Source organism: Amblyomma maculatum, chromosome 2 (genome assembly GCF_055883805.1).
Source record: "Amblyomma maculatum isolate TAMU_Amacu chromosome 2, ASM5588380v1, whole genome shotgun sequence".
Lineage (NCBI taxonomy): Eukaryota > Metazoa > Arthropoda > Arachnida > Ixodida > Ixodidae > Amblyomma > Amblyomma maculatum.
In genome coordinates, this window is record NC_139345.1 from 14043528 (window position 1) to 14062373 (window position 18846).

At 48.6% G+C, this 18846-nt stretch overlaps 1 protein-coding gene across 1 annotated transcript in view; it reads left to right on the forward strand.

Annotated features, from left to right (window-relative positions):
• The first annotated feature begins 4314 nt into the window (after positions 1 to 4314).
• The window catches only part of Ndae1 (Na[+]-driven anion exchanger 1), a 239355-nt gene continuing 224823 nt past the window's right edge, over positions 4315 to 18846 (forward strand). The window contains exon 1 of the mRNA XM_084593300.1: positions 4315 to 4831. The gene's annotated coding sequence lies outside the window, so the exon portion shown is untranslated. The remainder of the gene's footprint in view (positions 4832 to 18846) is intronic.

Sequence of the window (18846 nt, forward strand, 5' to 3'; positions counted from 1 at the left end):
GTCGTACTTTGCCTCTAATTGTTTGCACATGCTGAAAAACGCCGCTCGAACACGCGCGCGCGAACAAAACCCGGAATGTAGTTGCGGTTGGATTGAGTGACCTTGAAAGCCTCAATGTGCAGAATCGGCTGCCTCTGATGGTAGGAATTTCTTGTGCACCGCAGCACTGGCATCTTCTCAGATGGTAGCCATTAAAGTTTAATTAGGAGACATTTTATTTATATATGACAGCTGCGCAGCTAACAATAATTTGCGAGCTTTTCACCGTCATAAATGCGAAAAAACGGCAATCGAATTGAGAAGAAAGCCAATTTGCTCTGTGCGTTAATTTCTTGAAATGCTCATTCAGTCTCGAACATACAAGGCGCGGCTCGACCATATAAGATTTCTTTGAAACAGTCCTGCTGTTTCGGTCTATGGAAAACAGTATGCCAAATTATGTCGATAACCAAACCAAGCCAAACCGATAAAAAAAATGATTGTTTGATAAAATCCCATGGTATGATGCCCAACTACTGTGTCGTAGTCCCCGGGTTCGATCCCGATCGCCAGCGGCTGCGTTTCGATGAAGGCGAAACGAGGAGGCGTCCGCGTATTACGCGATGTCAGTTGTTGTTGTTGTGGCTGCAGGAAAAAAGAATAGAAAATGCAGGGGCCTGCTATAGGCTCTGTAGCTGAGCCACCTCCGCTGCCTCGTGCGGACAGAAGAGAAAATAGACAAGAAAGAAAAAATAAAAGGGAGAGGAAGACGCGCGTGCCTCAACAACAGCCGTCGTTCACCACCACCGAAGCGGTGACGGGTGCAATGATCCCGCGCCCTTGGGAACAGTAGCCTTAACCACTGCGCCACCCCGGCGGGACCAATTTTTATTAACTATTATTACTGATAAAATCCCAGAATTTCAGGCTTCGTGTTAAACATAGGCGTTGGAAAAAATTTTCTATGACCATTAAATGTTTGGTTCACGCCGCAGTTTGCTTTTCCCACCAGCTACACATGCGCTACAGCAGTTGTCTATATAAGGCGCAGAAGAAACTATTTCTGAAAGATATTTTTATATCTAAGTGGTTACATATATTCAATATAATTTTTTCGCGTGCTTCTTGCACAATTTCGCGTCATTAGCGAGATATTTTACTACACAAGGAAAATAAACTGGGCTCCTAAAAAGATCTTAATTTTCTCACATGAAATAAAAAACTAACAAACAAAAAAACGACCTTTCTGCATCTGACGTCCAGCGCTGCTAAGTGTGCTGCACGTTCTAGTGATCCACGTCAGTATATGCGAAATGTCTCATTTGACACCCATGTTTGTTTCCTTTAACCTCGAGCAGTTTGACTGGAACAAGTTTTGTTTCAAGCCAGAAAACAATTTGGCCGCTCGTCGCTCGGCAGCGCGCTTCAACATGTAACATGATCGGTTGATGCCGCATTTCGGTCAGCATGCTGAAATCCGCCAGAAACCTCTTCTGGCGGGACATGGAGGGCCAATTGGAGCCATTGGAAAAGAACGACGTTAAAACAGCGCTCGTCTTGTTGTCTTCCTTCGTCCTTGTCGTTTTTTTTTTTTTTTTTTTTTTTTTTTTTCGCGCTGTTCTACAACCATTGGGAAAGCCCGTGTGGACAGTTACGAAAGGTTATTCTTTTCTTTTTCTTCAATTTCACTTCCTTTCCCGATCAATCTGAACCATTCCCTCCATTTACAGAATATCGAATTTATTTACAGCTATATACACATTGCATCACAATCTCAAGGTGCGGCCTCATCACGACGCTCGAAACCAGTCTCCTTCAACGTATCGCTGACAGTTGGCTCATGCATGAGCTCCTTGCAATCTGTAACCCTTTCATGCAGGCAGTTCTCTCTTTCAGCGCCGTCGCTACCGTCCTGCTCTGCTGCGATGACCTCAGCACACCTGTCACCGTTTTCACAATCCTCATTCAGGGCCGTCATCCCTACGCGCACTACGGGTGTCGCTTCTACCCGCTCCGGATTTGTGACATACTCAACAATCGCATCTCCCTCGGATTCCAGCGTGCTCTTCGGAGTACCGAGAAGCGCAGTGTCAACTGTGTCTACGTCTTCTGTTTCGGCAGAGCGCACCTCAACACGCTTCCTCGACGAATATTCGAAAGTTTTGATGGAGAATCAACAGTTCATGTATATGATTATCCGAACGAATCGAATAGTGCATATTAAAGATTATTCGAAAATAGTTGAGCATGCGGGCGATTTTTCGAACGTTACGAGTAATTGACACGAGGTTTGGATAAGGCCCGAGTTATTCTTCTTCGACCCCCTTTTCAAAAACAAGGGCCATACCGACAGTGCGTATGTATGCCATCATGCCGTGATCACTATACGGCATAGAAAGTTCGCCGCCACGACGCGTTCCATTGATGTGATGACGTTCATAATGCATGGCGAGCATGGCCTGCAAGCCTGGACGATGCTGCAAGGCCCAGGCAAGTTCACAAAGCCCTGCCATGAAGCCGGATCTCGGAAGCTATGGCACGTAGAAGTATACTTGTCAACCCTTCAGGCCCTGAGTTGCAATTGGGTTCTATAGCCTGTTCTCTTTCGTTATCAGCTCCAATAGGTAATTTTTCTGCTAGTATAACTTGACCGCAACAAGCAGATCAATTAAGGGGAAATGAGGGTGCTCGTTATAATACATGAAGAAAAGAAGCCAACAGTCGGCGAGGCCAAGGAAAGTGTTGGGGATGGTACTTTATGTCTTTTATTTTTAATGTTTACTTGGATAATCACGGAAATTAGTAATGTGATCTGTTTAGGGGAAATATAATTAAACACAAAGTAGAAGAAAAAACAACGTGCCGATGGTGGGAACCGAACCCACGACCTCCGAATATCGCGTCGGTGGTTTTCCAACTGAGCTACATCGGCCGCTGTCCCCCCTTCTACTTGCTTGGGTATTTATGTTGTTTGTATACGAACCTTGAGAGTGTTCACCAGCGCCACCCTCAACCATAGCGGCGGACGTGGAACGTCCTTTGTTACCGCTAGCGTCACGTAGAACGTGATCAAGAGCGAGGGCGAAAGCTGTGCTAGAACCCTCTAGAGTAGATGTACTGTACATAATCCAACTACAGCCCCCTAGTGGATATTAGTGCGTTTTACTGAGGTCAGTAGCGAGGCTCCATAACCGGAACTCAGCGCCGGCTCTGGCGCTTCAGTGCTTCGCACAGCTGCACCTTTCGTGCGAATGTTTGCACAACTAACGGATTTTATCAGAAATATTCGATTTGGTTCTGTCGCTACTCGATTCGTGTCCGACTCAAATTTTAGCTACACTAATCGTATATTCTGTCTGACACGCGTAGAGAAGCTTAATTCTTAACGTCATTCCTGAATAAAAGCGCACCTTCCTATGGAGTCCGTGCAGGGTGACAAAAAGACATCTTGCCAGCTCGCCTATAATTTGTCAGCAACTCATTCAAACGTGGATCCCTCAGACATCTGGGAAGTTCAGACCAGCAAAAATGAAAAATGGATAGGCTCGCAAGCGATCACCGGCGCCATAGAATAATAGCTGTATTAAATCGAGGCCACGTGGTAAAGCTGTTGTCAAAGTCACAAATAAATAAAAAATGAGGAGGATAACATGCTTGAACAAAATAACAAATTTGCTGCAATCTAGCAATATGAGTCACTTATTGCCTACTCATTAAACTTCACACAAATACTGTCACTTTTTCTAATAGCTCTCTCTCTCTCTGTCTCTCGCACTCGCCGTATTGCCTGTGTACTAAGTGGAAAGGAATGAAGTGTCATTGCACGATGGAGCCTAGTTTGTTACCCAAGCTTCTAACGAACGCAGATAAACGTGCGGGCATGCACGCTGCACGCTTTTAGATGACCTCTCAAGACGTGCAGCTTACGTGCTTTGATTTCTCGGGGCCATTTGCTGACCTCTTTTTTTCATGGCTAATTCGGGTCGTCGTAAGCGGATCTCAGCTTATCATGCCAACGGGGGACTCGGCTGAGCTACTGCCGTGCCGCTTGTGCGGAAGCGGCGTTGCCGAGCATTCACTTTCACAGAGAGCGCCTATCACTCGAGCTGGCGCAGCAGCTTACGCGATAGCCAAGATCCTTCGCCGCTCTTCTCTCGGCTCCCTTTCTATTCCCGCGGAATCGCCCCGGAAGCATCCGGTAGCAGACGACACGGCGCTTGTGGCGGGAAGGATCACGTGCTATCTGACGTCAGCAAGCGCCTAGCCTCGGTTCAGGCAGCCGGTGAAACGTCAGCGGAAAGCAGCGCCGCCATTGGCCGGAGCAGCGCAAGCGTCGATCGCTGGCCAGCCGACCGCCTTCTGCACTGCGGCGAAACCATCACCTTCCGCCGGAGCCGTTGTAGGGTTTCAAACGAGGATAACCTCCCCACAAAAGAAAGACGAAAAGGACGCTTTGCCTCCCTCGAAGCAGGAAAGCAGCCCTGCAACTGGTCACGCTTACGAACAGTCTCCGCGACGCTCTGACCGTACCGCTGTCTGTTCCCGCGGACCGAGTTGCGACAGTGGCGTAGTGCACAGCGCGGCGCTTCGCTACAGTGTTCACGTGTGTTGCAGTCGCCGCTGCCGCATCGTCACAGATCGGACATCTGTCTGGCGGCATCTCTGTTGTGTCCGCTTGGCCGTGTGCTCCCGTTAGCGTGACTTTGTGAACACTGCAGACGCGAATGAAGTTCGGAAGCCGCCGGTACCTCGGCGATCCTCGGCCCAGTGGAAGCTGAGTGACGCTTGCCGTTGCCGCTGCCGCCAGCACTTCCCAACACCGTTGCGCTCGTTGCTGTCTTTAAAACAAGCTGTGAGTATCCGACAGAGCGCTGTGTGACGGCTGCCCCACATTCTTTGCCTCAGTCCCCTGTCCATTACCGGCGAATGCAACACTGCACGAAATTAAAGCGCGTTTGCCGCGAAACTTGTTCCGTCGCCGTCTCAAAACGGTCGTCGGCGACATTTTCAATCGATCCGCAGCCAGCTCCCGAGGTGACGGACGATGCGAAACGGTGCGCGGACCCAGGTTCATTCAACCGTGAGCGTACAGGTTGGATGCTGGTGTCTTCGTCCGATCCGGGGCCTGGCAACAAGCGTGGCCCAGCTGCGCGATGTCGTTGCGTGTTCCCCTTCCCCTCTCGCGCATGCGATGTCATTTTGCGCGCAGCCTTGCTGGCGAGTGAATTGCGCTTCCCGGCAACATTCTCCTACGGCGGCCGCTTCGGAAATGTCAAGTGCTCTTGAGGAACCGCCAAAAACCTTGAGCGCGGGCGTCTCTCGAGCCTGGTCATTTATAGCTCCGGCGGCGGCAGCCTCCTGTGCCGGCGGAGTTTCAGCCGGCTGTTGCCGCGGTAGCTCTTCTTTTTTTTTTTTTTTTTTTTCTTGAGGCAGGCGCCACTTCTTTTCGCCTTCCTCTTCCCGCCATCCGTCTGGACGAGCGCGCGCGCCGGGGCTTCTGTGCGGGAAAGCTCCCTCCGCATACTACGGTCTGGCGCGGCTGGCGTTCAAGTAACGTCACATGACGCGGCCGTCAGATGCACGCGCCCTATGCCAGTGACATCATTTCTTGTGCGTAACCCCTCCAGATGTGCCGGTTCGACTTTGGCCGCGCTCAAGAGGCGCACTTGTTTGAGTCATCCCGGGTGATCCTTATCATGCGCTTAGGCGACCTGCTACAACTTGAGAGCGTACTTTCCAATTTCGCGAGGAGTGTCATTTTGGGCGTCAGCTCGAGCTGTCTAGCCTGTTGAGATGAATCTATTTGATCACATGTATCGAATGCCTGGTTGAGTATACATATGTGTTATGGGCATGTTGTTTTGCCAAGACATTAATTTATAGAAAACTTCATTGATAGTTGAAATTGTTTGAGCTTATGCCGTACATACCGCGGCACTGAAGTCATTCGTAGGCATTGCGGCCTGCTGCAGTGGCTTATTAGGTTCTTGGCTACAGAGCACCAGTGTGCTGCGCGGTGTCAGTGCACGTTATGGATCCCCACGTGGTTAAAGTAATTCGGTGCCCTCCTCATTGAATGACTCGCTTTTTGGACGTTAAATCCCGCACACCAGGTCATATCAGACATACACAGAAATAAAAAACGAACTCTGATAGCGTTTTGACCGACTTGCGTAGCCAAAACTGCGAAGTAATTGGTGCAGGCAGTGCTTGCGCGCGTCGTTAACATCAAATATGATGTGAAGCTTAAGCGCAGGCTTGTCGCATGGAAGCTGTGGCCTCAAACTTTCGCTCTTTTGCAGTAAGAGTTGAAGAAGTGAAAGTAAGTTATTCAGTATCGTATTCGCATGACATTGCGACTAATTCTTACAGAAAAGGCTATACGAACGTATAAATAGAGAGGATGTTTAACCCCACTTTGTCGAGGCCAAACACGCCCGACTGTGCCATTAAAAATCAAGCCACGACAAAAACAAAGAGGTCACAAACTGCGGGTCACAAAAACAAGAGATGCGACACGCGGGAAATCCTTTGACTGCATTTTTGTGCATTGCCATGTTCGTGGTTATATACATTTTGCTAATTAGTGTCATGATGCAGCCAGGAGCATAGGCGCAGGTCAACACTTCGCGCCTATAATTAAAGCACAATACAGGACCAGCCTAGTAAGAGCAATTGCTGTATACCTGTTTGCCTAAGGATATTCGAGAAGGGTGACGTCAGATGCTCTTTTTTCTAGTGGCGGCTCCTTTCTTTGAGCATCGATTGCATGTGACGCACGGAGCGAGCTGCTGAGAGGCAGATATAAACTGGGCCGTACGGTCAGAGGAAAAAGATAGGCCAAAGGGAGGCGCTTATTTGATCTGACATTGGGAAATCCCCTCTCGTCACGACGGTCGGCTTGTGCGACGCATGAAAAACTTCTGCCCCGCTGTGTATACTAATGTATACTGGCATGCTTTTCGATGCACTTATGTGGTGGAACGTACGGCAACGGTGTTGTTTTATCCGCTCTTGTAGTGCGTGGTGTAAACGTTTGTGCCATTTACATTTGCCCCGCTTTTATCCGTAGTGGGAACAGCGCGGGAAAACGAGACGAACGAATAAAGACACAGCACAAGCGCTTTTATCCGCTGCGTAAATGTTTGCTCATGCGGCCGCCTTTTGTTGGTGGAAGGAAAATGAGGAGGAATTGGCGTACAGCTATCTAATGCTTCGTGCTTTCTTCTAACGTGTCAATTGCTTCTGTTACTGCTTTTTGTCGATTGTTAATCTGCCTAGCCTAGTCTTGTTGACCAAGACGGGAGTTGCCCGGCCACAAATTTAAAACATGGGTAATCAGGAACTGAAATTTATTGTACATCTCGTTATCAGGCGACCACTGGTCAGCCATATAACCGAGGGCAACAATTCTGAAGTTACGAAACAGACTTCCTTCTTGAAGACACCCCTGACGAAATTGATGAAGTCAGCATGCGCTTCCCACTCTCCCTTTCCATTGGAGAGAATCCGTTTCGGGACATTCTACTGGTGAGAATGACATTTGCTAGAATGGAACTGGTGCCACATCTTGTCATAAGTGGCTTCAACCAAAGCATCGCTTACAGTTTCGTGCGCGCGGCCAAAGCTGTCACAGAGTCTAGTGGCCCTCCTCCTGTGTCCCAACAAAGGTTGCAGAATAAGGACTCAACGCCAGCCTCAACATAGCTCAGGTGCAGTACGGTCTGCTAGGTGTGGCTACCGGATGTGCCGGGACTCTTGACAACGGCAGTGCGTATATGCCTCACTTCCTTGCTATGATAAAAAATTACAAAAGTTCAATGCTGCTGAACCAAATACTGAGAGAAAGCATTAGCTGCGGGTGACCGAGCATTCTTCTTCTCTTTTTCTTCCTCAGCCCACCTGAAGCCCCGCTTTAACCAAGCCGTATGAACGTGCCGCCTATAGGAGTAACGTGAATGCCAGGGTCCTAGCAGGCTGATTCTGACATAACCGTCCCATGTGAAACGAGAGACCCAAGTTGGCAGCTCCTGCCAACTGAGCCGCGGCTCCGACCGCGCCACGACGACCACTTGAGTTGGAAGCCCATCTCTCGCTTTTGTGTCGCGTGGGGTGTGATGTCACAGCGTAACGTGGGTAAGACGTGGCTACCGCCGCGCTACGCCGACCGCTTGAGTGGGTAGCCCAGCTCTCACCCTAGTGTCACGTTGGTAAGACGTGGCTACCGGCGCGCCACGCTGAAGGCTCGAAACCTAGAGTAGTATTGCTTTCGCAATTATGTATATTGTGAGCCCTCCACGGATCTTCTTTCATTTGTACATACCATGATCTTCTTCTTCCTCTTGTACATACCATCATCATCGTCCCGCGGCGCCGGCTCGGGCGCGCGCTTGGGTTTTCTCCATCAGATTAAACGCTGACACGGCATACCTTGCCTTGCCTTCACGACCTTGCCGTCTGGACCTGGCCTTCTTTCACAATATATATATAGATCGGTCTCCGATCGAAACGTCGAGTGAAATTAAAAATAAAAAATGTTTCCTTTAATGAAGCGTACACTTCGCTATATACTCTTTTAGCAGTCTAGTACGTTTGTTCTCGCAACCTATATATATATATATATTTCCCACATATCAAACTTGCAGCGGCGAAGAATGCGAGACATAATAAACTACGCAAATAATTAAGCTGACCACTCTTTTTTTTTTTTTTTTTTTTGCAACAGTTCGTTTATCCAGCGGTCTACACACGACTTCGATATTGCATGACGCACAGGTTCTTTTGCGCCTGAGTGATCGCTGCTGCGCATTGGCTCTGCCTGAATGCGCAAAGCCGCTGCAGGGGCAGTCCTTGCGGCCGAGCTCCTGATCTCCGCCCCTATTCGTACACTCTTTTTATGATCTTATTCAATCATCTGAGGCACGCAACTGTCAAAGATACCTGCTCGTTGGACTGCGGTGAACAGGTGCGCAGAGCTCGTGCTACCGTTCTTGCGCCATATGCACACAGTTACACATCAGTCCAGCTGGTAATATGTCAGCGCCCATGTGGAGGATTCAAGAGAAAGATTTGTTACATCTTAGGTATATTGTTCGCACATGCTTTGACGCGGTAACTTTAAAAGCCCCGTTCATCCGGCCTTGGCGTTATGAGTGAAAAATCACGAGCATGACGCTGGCAGGCAGTAGTAGTTGGCAGCTGACATGGCTGCGAACTGACTGGACGCAGGGTTGCATGACGCTGCGTTTGGCAGGAGCCGCCAACTCGGGCCTCTCCATTCTTATGGGATAGGGATATCGGAATCAGCCTGACAGGACCCCTGCGGAGACAGACGCGTACGTTTACATACCACGCAGGCGTGTTCATATGGCTTGGTTAAAGCAGCACTGGATATGGGGATGGTAGCCTACGCTATCACGTCATACACCTAAAGGCAGAGCTTCCCCCAGATAGTTCAGGCAACCCATCTTAATCGCTGCTGGACATATGAGCGCGTTTCGCTGGAGGCGAATCATTGAAGACTGGCCCGTGCGCTAAGCGATATATCGGTGCATCTCAAAGGGACACTGAAGGCAAATTCAGGGAGGTGGTCTGTGTCGGTATAGTGTACTGCGACCTCTTTAAGGATGCTGTACACTTTCACTGAAAACAAAGCTTTCGTAAGCGAGATTTTCTGTGTGTTTGCGCGCGCGCGCGTGTGTGTGTGTGTGTGTGTGTGTGTGTGTGTGTGTGTGTGTGTGTGTGTGTGTGTGTGTGTGTGTGTGTGTGTGTGTGTGTGTGTGTGTGTGTGTGTGTGTGTGTGTGTGTGTGTGTGTGTGTGTGTGTGCGTGCGTGTCGCAGGGTGTGCTGTACAGTGATATTCTCATACTGAAACAGTGATCTGAGTCTTTCCCAGAGTCCTTTTCGGTGTGTAGCCGTCTCCAGTTTGGGTCGGGTGGTGGGAAAGTTTTTAAACGTAACGTCTTCAGCAATACATTCGTATTTCCGACCTGACAAACATCAACATGTTCAGGGAGAGCCATAAAATATATTCATATTTAAAATAAAAAAAAATTGATGGAGCTGTCCTCGGGATTCGTACCAAGGATTTGACAGAAATTTATTCACGGCGTTCCACTACGGCACCTCCTTTTTTTTTTTTCTCTCTCTCTCTCATTTTCTTCCTGCTTTCTCTCCCTCCTTGAGCACTTTCCTTACGGTTGATTTGTTTCCCGGTAGTTTTCCGGATAGCGAGTTATGCAAACTTCCGGATAGCGAGTTATGCAATCAGCCCAAGGGCGTGAACGTAGGCACAAGCTGTAGGCGCTCTACCAGGCCCGGTGAAAAGGTCTTTGTCGCCGTGTTCGCGCGTTCTTCGACGCTGCCGCCGTCGCACGCGGCCTTGCACTGGCTGTCGCTTTTGTCCCCGGAGGGTCGTATACGTGATCCATCATGTCTTTTCCTCCGTGCGTGAGCGGCCTGAGTGTCACGTACGTTCCACGTGCGCGACAATCCCCTGGGATGACCGCAGCGTCGCCGGCTTTTGTTCGCCCTCTGGACAACCAACCCGAAACGATGCTGTCTCGCGGACGCGACCTCCCGGATACCCCGCTAGAGAAGCGGGTTGTGGGTGTCGCTGTGTCTTTCTACGTCACATCGTCCCTTGCGCAGTGCAGGGCGTACGATATCCACGACTGCAGAGTCACATCGACCAGGGGAGCTGCCATACATTCTGGTCTCACCTCGGTATCGCAGTTGTCTTGCTTTTCTGTAGCTTCCAGAATCGTCTCATAATATCGAATACGACTGCGCTGTGGCTATCATTTTGTAGTCAACACAGCCATAAACGTGTGCTCTCACTGGTTTTCAGTGGTTGCTAACGTCTTCCGAACGCATTCTTTTGAGGAATAAAGATTCGGGTCAAGTTGCCGCGGTGTTAACGAAACGTACTTACCTCTATACGATTATATACGGCTGCCCGGGAGGGACTAAACCTCCCTCCACAAGCATCTACATGACGTCTCTTTGAAACTGATCTCTTTCATTAGTCATCCACGCTACTTTTGAATCTAGGTATACATACAGATAGACCGATATGTGGCATACACCATTTTAAACCGGGCGACATTACAATACAAATCCCCTTCCTACCCACTTGTGTCCAGCCTGCGCATCGTGAGGATTCTGTGGAACACGTTCCCAATCATCCATAAAAGTCGCCATGTGGCATGCACGTACAATTATATATATCGCTAGCCACTATGGACAGAACAGCGGTGGCCTACACTGATGCACACCGCACAAATGCCAACAGATCTGCGCAGTGAATCCTCTCCCAGTCGAAAAAGACTACAGAACTGTGTCAAAAATGCGAAAAAATATCCTGTAGTTTTGTCGTAACCATCAGATTTTTCTGCAGTACTGTAGTACTTTTCTGTAGTTCTGTAGTTTCTCTGTAGTATATTTCTGTTGTCTGTAGTTCTGTAGCACTTTTCTGTTGTAACTACAGAAATTTCTGATGTTACTAAAGAATGTTCTGTTGTCACAACAGGTTTCCCGTCAAAAACGGCACAGAAATGCTGTCGTAACATCAGAAAATTTTCTGTTAGTTTTTTCCGACTGGGTACCACAATTAATCACACTATCCCATTAGTTTCACTGGTGGGCCGTTCCCAGAACCTCCTGATATCCTCTGGAACTCCTCTGTATAATCCATGCAATGTAATCTTTTCTTTCACTTCTTCCTTTGGCTTACGAGTCTGCCTTCCGGAGGCCCTCAGAGCTTTCCATCGTAGAACCCTTACGTTGAACCTCCGCGCAGCTCTAAATGATGCACTCATATGTAATTGCAGCTGCGCCCTGGTACACGTCTGATTCCTATAGCCTTAAGGGGATTAATGGTATGAGCTAGCACATCAGCTTTCGCTCGGGAAATTTCTTGCCGGGCGCCAGTGGGTCAAGCGCACAGACGCTGAAATAGAGGGTGGTCATCAGGAAGACAATCAAGCTACACTACACACGCATGCGATCACAACTAATAATCTCACTCCGTCGCACCATTCTCTTGCGATCCCAGAAACTAGCGTACACCTCAAAATACATTTCTGTTCTCTTAAGTCCTGGTAGGCTTTACCAATGCAAACTTGTAAAACAGTTCCACTGCCTTAAATCTACTCCCCACACACACATACGTTCGGACGCAAATGCACACTGAATTTCAGAAGCGTCTTCAGTTATTTTATTACTGCAAAATGCTGTAGTAGCTGCGAAAACAGTGCAAATGACTGAGAATGGGTACGGTTAGACTTGCCCCAAGAGTTTTCGGGGAATCAAGATTTCCTTAGCACTGTAATAATCGGAAAATAACTTCTGTCTTGTGCAAAAATGATATTGAGGATATTTGAGAATCAATTTTACTGTTCTCAAGGAAGTGAATGGTCTTCGCACTCACACGACTATTAACATTTATTACTTCTCGCCACGTAAACATCGCCACGAAAAATGGGAAGCAAGGAAATTAAGTGTGCATAATATTCATTGCTATTATATACCGTGCTACAGACTGCTGTGCCACATACGTTCCTCATGTTCGTGATTTTTTTTTTTTTTTATTCTGAGAAAGAGTATAGACTCGTGTGGCAGAGAGTAGCTAGCAGTTAATTAGCCGAATAAAAATGTTGCTGTCAGTGACGTACATTTATCTAATCCACATAATATTGGCGTTGAAAGATTTGCATTCACATTACGAGCTTTGTGTCATAACGTGGATGTACGGGGGTTCGGTAGAAAATCCCCGGTTATTATAATCGGACAAGCTGGGAATATTTAGTCGTTATGTTTGTTTGCTAATTACAATAATCTCAAGATTTTTAAACTCTTCCGCTCAGTGGACAGCGATAATTTGAATCCCAAGAAGTTTATTTTCTAAACGCGAAGGACGGGACGGAAGAAAAGCGGAGAAGACAAGCACTGGCATGCATCACAGGAGAATCTCGTGCTCTGTTGCATTGAAAATTATCTTCGGGCGCCGTGACGGAGAACCACGTAACCAACAGTAGGAAGAACAAAGGCGCTGATTAGCCTTCCCCGTTTGCGCATCGCGCCCGCATTATAGTTCGCATTCTGCCGGGCGTAAGCCGAGCGTCAGCGTGGAGAGCAACGGATGTCCCCTGACCATGCGCTTCACTGTCGGGCAGCGAAGCTCGCCGTCGTGCATGCCTCGTTCGCTTTGAGAGCAGCACAGGCGCTGTGTTGTCGCGGGCCGCACTTGCAGAGGCGAGTCAATTCCCCCGGGACGACTCGATACGGGCGCCGATTCAGGAAGTGATTTCCGCTCTGCTCGAGTGCCTTGTCACAGGGACCGAGGAAAAGGAAGACGGCGAAATTGCCCGGAAGCAGGCCGAGGCGCGGCTTTCGAAAGGGCACCCGGGATTCACCCTTCTCGTCCTCGGGGCATGCATATTCCGCGCTTGGAAGAGTCCGCCGGGGTGTGTCGTCGTCGTAAGTCCCTCTGTTGTGGCCCTTCCTCTATCTTCCCCCCTTCTTTTCCCTTGTCTTGCTCACATGCCTGTTCGTACGACACGTTCAAATGGTACTCGTGTAAAATACTTACGATATGGACCCTGCAGTTCGCGATCTCAATGCAGACCCCTCTTCACTTTGCTTCCTTATTCGAGCCGTTTGTATCTGTTTCCGGGATTATATGTGTCCGAATTCATAAGCCGTGAACGACAGTAAAATATGAGCCTTCCCGACCGTTTCTTACTGGAGGCGAAAGGACGTAGAGTTTCTGCGTAGCCCCCGCGTCCACGGCGTATATACGCTATCCCTCAATTTCCAAGTACGCATAGTATAGACGTATATGCACTATTTAGTTGGACCGTCGGAGCGCAGTGTCACTCTTAATTCTGATCGCTTCTGTTGCCCGTCAATCACTTTTCTCGTGTTTTCGTCTGTCCCTCCGAAAATTTAAAAACGCTGCGTGGATGGCAGTTTACTGTTCGCCCCATGCGCGACATCTGTGCGAGAGATGTTTAGCCGTTGTCGTTTGTATATACTGTTTCTGCGCGTGCGAGTTGCCATGTACCGCCGCATTTTTGCTTTCTGCCAATTAAGGCAATCGTCCAACATTTTTATCCCACGCACCGCGTTACGCATGGCGACATGTGCGTTCACTTTCTGTCGCCTCGATTTTTGCCTCCATACTGTTCCTCTTCCTCCCTGGAGCGGTGAGCCCTTCATTGCTCAAATTCTGAAGGAATCACGGGTAATAAAATTGGCAGTGGCTTCGCTCGGCTATGCCAGGATATACGTTGCGAGAGGTACGTTTCCCTGGCCGAACTTGTTGTGGTCACTGTATGTTTAGCAATGAGAGGCATTGGGCATACACATCTTTTATTCATTTTCCTTGACAGAGACGAAGACTGCCCGAAGTAGCATGCAGAGACCTCAATTTTGTCGATACAGTATCTCAGTTTTATGGTGTATACAAGTTCTATAGTAGTTCCCCATTGTGTAGTCTGGATTGATTGATTGAATGTCCTTTATTGAATGGGAAGGCTCGTGGCCATGGATGGGGATAAAGGGGAGTAGACAGAATCTTCATTGTTTAGGTCGTCACTCAAATCACATTGCTCTAATCAGGCCACTAAGCGAGCCATACTTGGCTAATATCAGCTGTGTGTTAGCATCAGTTTCTAGAAGGCAACGGTAGTTCAGGCGGTAGGGTTTGATCTCGGAGCGTCCAGTAGAAAAAGCTGGACATAAGCTTCTCTTGTTTGTACGCCGTTTAGCAGCGCCTGGACTCTCCTTCTCTGCATCCATGTCAAACGTTGTGATCAGTTCAGTTCAGGCGTTCAGTCGTGTCCGACTCTTCGTGACCCTATGGACCATGTCACGCCACGCTTTCCGGTCTCTCACTATCTTCTTAACATCACATAGCTTCATCTGCAATGCCTCGAGAATGCCATCTAACCATCGCGTTCGCTGCCTACCCCTTCTCCGGCGACCCTCAACCTTTCCCAACATCAAATCTTTCTCCAGCGACTCCTCTCTTCTCATCAGATGACCAAAGTAGCTGAGCTTTAACTTTAGAATTTGACCCTCCAATGAGCAGTCAGGGTTTATGGTCGACAATATCGACTGATTTGATCTTCTGGCAGTCCAAGGAACTCTTAAGAGTCTTCGCCAGCACCACAATTCAAACGCGTCAATTGATACAGCCGCCTATTTCATCTCGGCCTTTTATACGCAATGCTGCGCATGTGACGCGCGATGTATGGATGGATGGAATATAGTAGCGTCCTTTTTGAAACGGGGTGGTAGCAGTTGATATCATACTCATTTTTTTCCCCATATATCTTACTTATTGTTTTAGATTGGTTAACTGTACCATCATTTTATTTATTGAATTTTGGTTTCTACATTACTAACATTACGTCACTTTTCTGCTGTTAAGCCACCGATCTTCCAATCGTTTTTTGCTAGCTTCCACCGCAGATTCATTCACTCGGCCACTGATATCTCAAACCCAAGGGCCTCTGGAAAAGTGACTGCGCCTGCATTGACTTCCGGATGGATACCATTACATTCGAGTATAATATGGTCAATTGTTTCACTGGAGTTACCACATACTCTCTATCATACCGCGGTTCATATGATAGAGCGGCGTGCTGCGAGGTGGCGACGAAGCGCGCGGCACACCCGTGGGGTCTGTCTGGTTACCATACGGTGCATGCGCACAACTCCTCATCCGCGCGACGTCACTCGCAGCTCTGGGCAGAGCTCCTCAATACTACCAGTTGTGAAACTTCCCATAGGACCCATGCATCAAAAAACGGCGGTGTTGATTGGTCAAAATTCAGATGTTTACGAATGGTGGCGGCACCCGCGGCCATTAAGGGAAACTGCGTCCAAATTCGAAACTTTCTGATTGTTGATAAATGCACAACCATTATGGAAAATAAAATTAGTTGGACTTGCAGTGGCACAAATCATTAAGATAACAGCCAAATAGCTAATCAAGATGGAAAAGAGAGAAAACGTTGATTTCCAGATGGCAATGGCGGCAATAGCAAAAAGCTTGTATTGAGCCCTTTCAGATGGCGCGACAATTCATAGGCACCCGAAAAATGCGCGCAAAATTCGGTCACTTTTTGAAGCGGAGTTTCGCCCAAAAGCTCTGGCTCTGGGAGCCGAGCGCACGCCGCACCTGCTGCTTTCCAGTTGCCACGGTAACAGCGCATGCACACAGCTGAGCTCTCCCAGTCACCGCGAAATGTAGCGAAATGGCACTGTAGCTCTCAGCTTCCACGCTATGCGGGTTAGCCACATTGAAAAACCAATACAAGAATATTTTTGTTGCCACAGCAGATAGTCCGTTCCGCGTGCGACTAGTCCTATAGTTGCTTGAGGTACCAACTCGAAGGTCTAGGTATCATTTTCTTTAAACTAGATTTAGTTAGCTTAGTTTTTTTTTTTTAAAGCCGCCAGAAAATTAGACAAAGAATTGGCGGTCGCTGGCTGCAAGTCGCACATTCACGGTCCCTTTTTCTTCGCGCAAGGTGCTCACATTTACGCAAAACGTTCTGACTGCAAAGCGCTTTCTATATACTAGGATCATGTTTGACATCAGAACTTGTATGCAAGCTTTATGCAGTTACGAGAAGATGGTATGCAAATCTTATGCCAAGAATTCGCTACACTGAACTTTCCGAAAGCCTCATGCAGCTCCGGACATGGAAGCTTGCCAACAAACCAGATTAATTAATATGGTCGGAGGACAGGAAAATAGAGAGATTACTCCGTAATGACAAATGCCGATTTTAATGCCATGTAATCTTGAGGGCGCATCTAGGAGCCACCCCTTGACTGTAGAGGCTACCGAATTAGTTTCGACCACCTTGGTTCTTGAGCGTTACAAGGGAGTCTGCGTTTTAGATCCTTGGAATTACGGGTGCCTAGGCCAGAATCGATACCCCACCTCGTCGTGCCCGGTATAAAACAGGACGTCAGAGCCACTGGTGCTGTCTTAGTGGCGCGGCTTTGTAACGCGTAACTTGGCAGCCGTGCAAGATTGTGCTTTGTGCACGCTCGGCTGCTGCAGTAGTTGCATGCAGCCAAAATGTGATGGCAGATTGGGGGACAGGTTGTCGCGTCGTATACTTGCCAAGAAGAGCGTGCCACATGATATGCACTTCGCTGGCCTTGTGTCTATGAGAGTCTGTATTCATGTGCAGATGCCGACGCATACGCCTCGTTTGTAGGTATATGGCACTTGCATGTGTGGGCGAAAGAGAGACGCGGATGTCTTAGGAAGCGCGTGCATGTTACGGGCGCTTCACTTTCCAGCCAGGAGCCGCGTCCTTCGCTGTCGCGCGGCCGTGGGGAAGGGTGCGATGTTTGGAAAGGCGGCAGAGAGCTGCCGACTGCATTATCATGGCCGATCGGTTCTGTTTAGCGCGGTTCCTCGTCAACATTGTGCGTGCGGGCTGCTGTCACGCGGAGTGTAGCCGAAACGTAAACATGCGTGTGCTGCTTCTCCGTCGCTTGTTACGTGCCCTGCGCGCCATTTCGGTGGAGATGTGCGCGTGTTTACGAAATGTATAGCTCCGGGTTGCGCATGCTTGACGCGTGATATGTGCGTCGCTGTGCAAGCATTTGTTGCATGGCTTTGGCTTGACGTATTGTGTCATTCTCACATTGCTTCTTTCACATGCATGATCTCTTCCTCTTTCTCACTCACTCTGTGGAAGGAAAAGTAGCAAGTGCCTTGCGCTTCTCCTTGTTGAGGAGTCGGAACTCGCGTCTCACTTGATTTTGCACATTTACCTTGTGTTTCTCAGAAACGCACGTCTTTGTATAGCAACAGTTATAAGTTATTTTTCGGGACTACTGTACGATGGTATACACGGACTTCTAGGAGACGAAAGGCGCGCTTTAAGGCGTTTGTGAAGAGAAGGCGTTGTAGCGTGCACGAGTTCGCTCGCGTTTAGATTTGAGAAAAGCAAGGAGTGCATATGAGGAGAGGAGATGCGCGGCTGTACTAAGTACGCTTCGCAGACGTTGTACGGGTTCGTGACACCTTTCTAAACATGCCTTGGCTCTCTGTGCTGTAGGTGTAGAGTTCGATTCGGCATAAGCGCGGATCGACTTTTCATGATATCGCCGGCTATCGACTACGACCGACCGAGTGCGTGTGGTGTTCGCCATGGCGCTATTAGAGATCTTTAGCATTATGTTAACCTGTATAATACCAAGTTCAGCTGACTGCAGTGCATGGACTGTTTAACGCTGGATAGGCATACGTTAAAACTTTTCGAAGAAAAGTGACTACTCGACCTCATGCCCCCATCTGCACAGCCGTTGAGCAAGGCCGCACTGGGCTCCGCATTCCTTGCTAAGACTGACGTACAAATGAAAAAAAAAAAAAAAGAAGTGATAGAAAAGGGCACATTTTTGCAGAATTAGAGCCAACGTTAGGCAGTTTCGAAAGGCTCCGTACTGCGAGGCGTTTTCTTCTCCCGGGCAGCCTGACGGCCGGCAAGAATGCGCGACGCTTACATCCTGCCGCACTTTGTGGACCCGCATACTGCTGCGCCAACACATGGAGAGGCGGAGCCTAGCTCACCAGCCGGCCGACTCTGTAGAGGACGGCGTCGAGCGCGGGCAATTGCGTGTAGAGTCAAGTGCGAAATGTGCATGCGGCCAAGCAGGTTGGGTGTCCTTCCGTCTGACGCACATCCGCCTAGAGCTGCTGGCTTCAAAAATGCAAGAAACAAAAATTTCAGAGGCGTCGAGTATTCTTGCGCTGTCTGCTTTTAAAAGGATACATATGAGACAGATAAAAACGAGCCGCATGATCACGGTCAGCGGAAGTGGGCGTGTTGT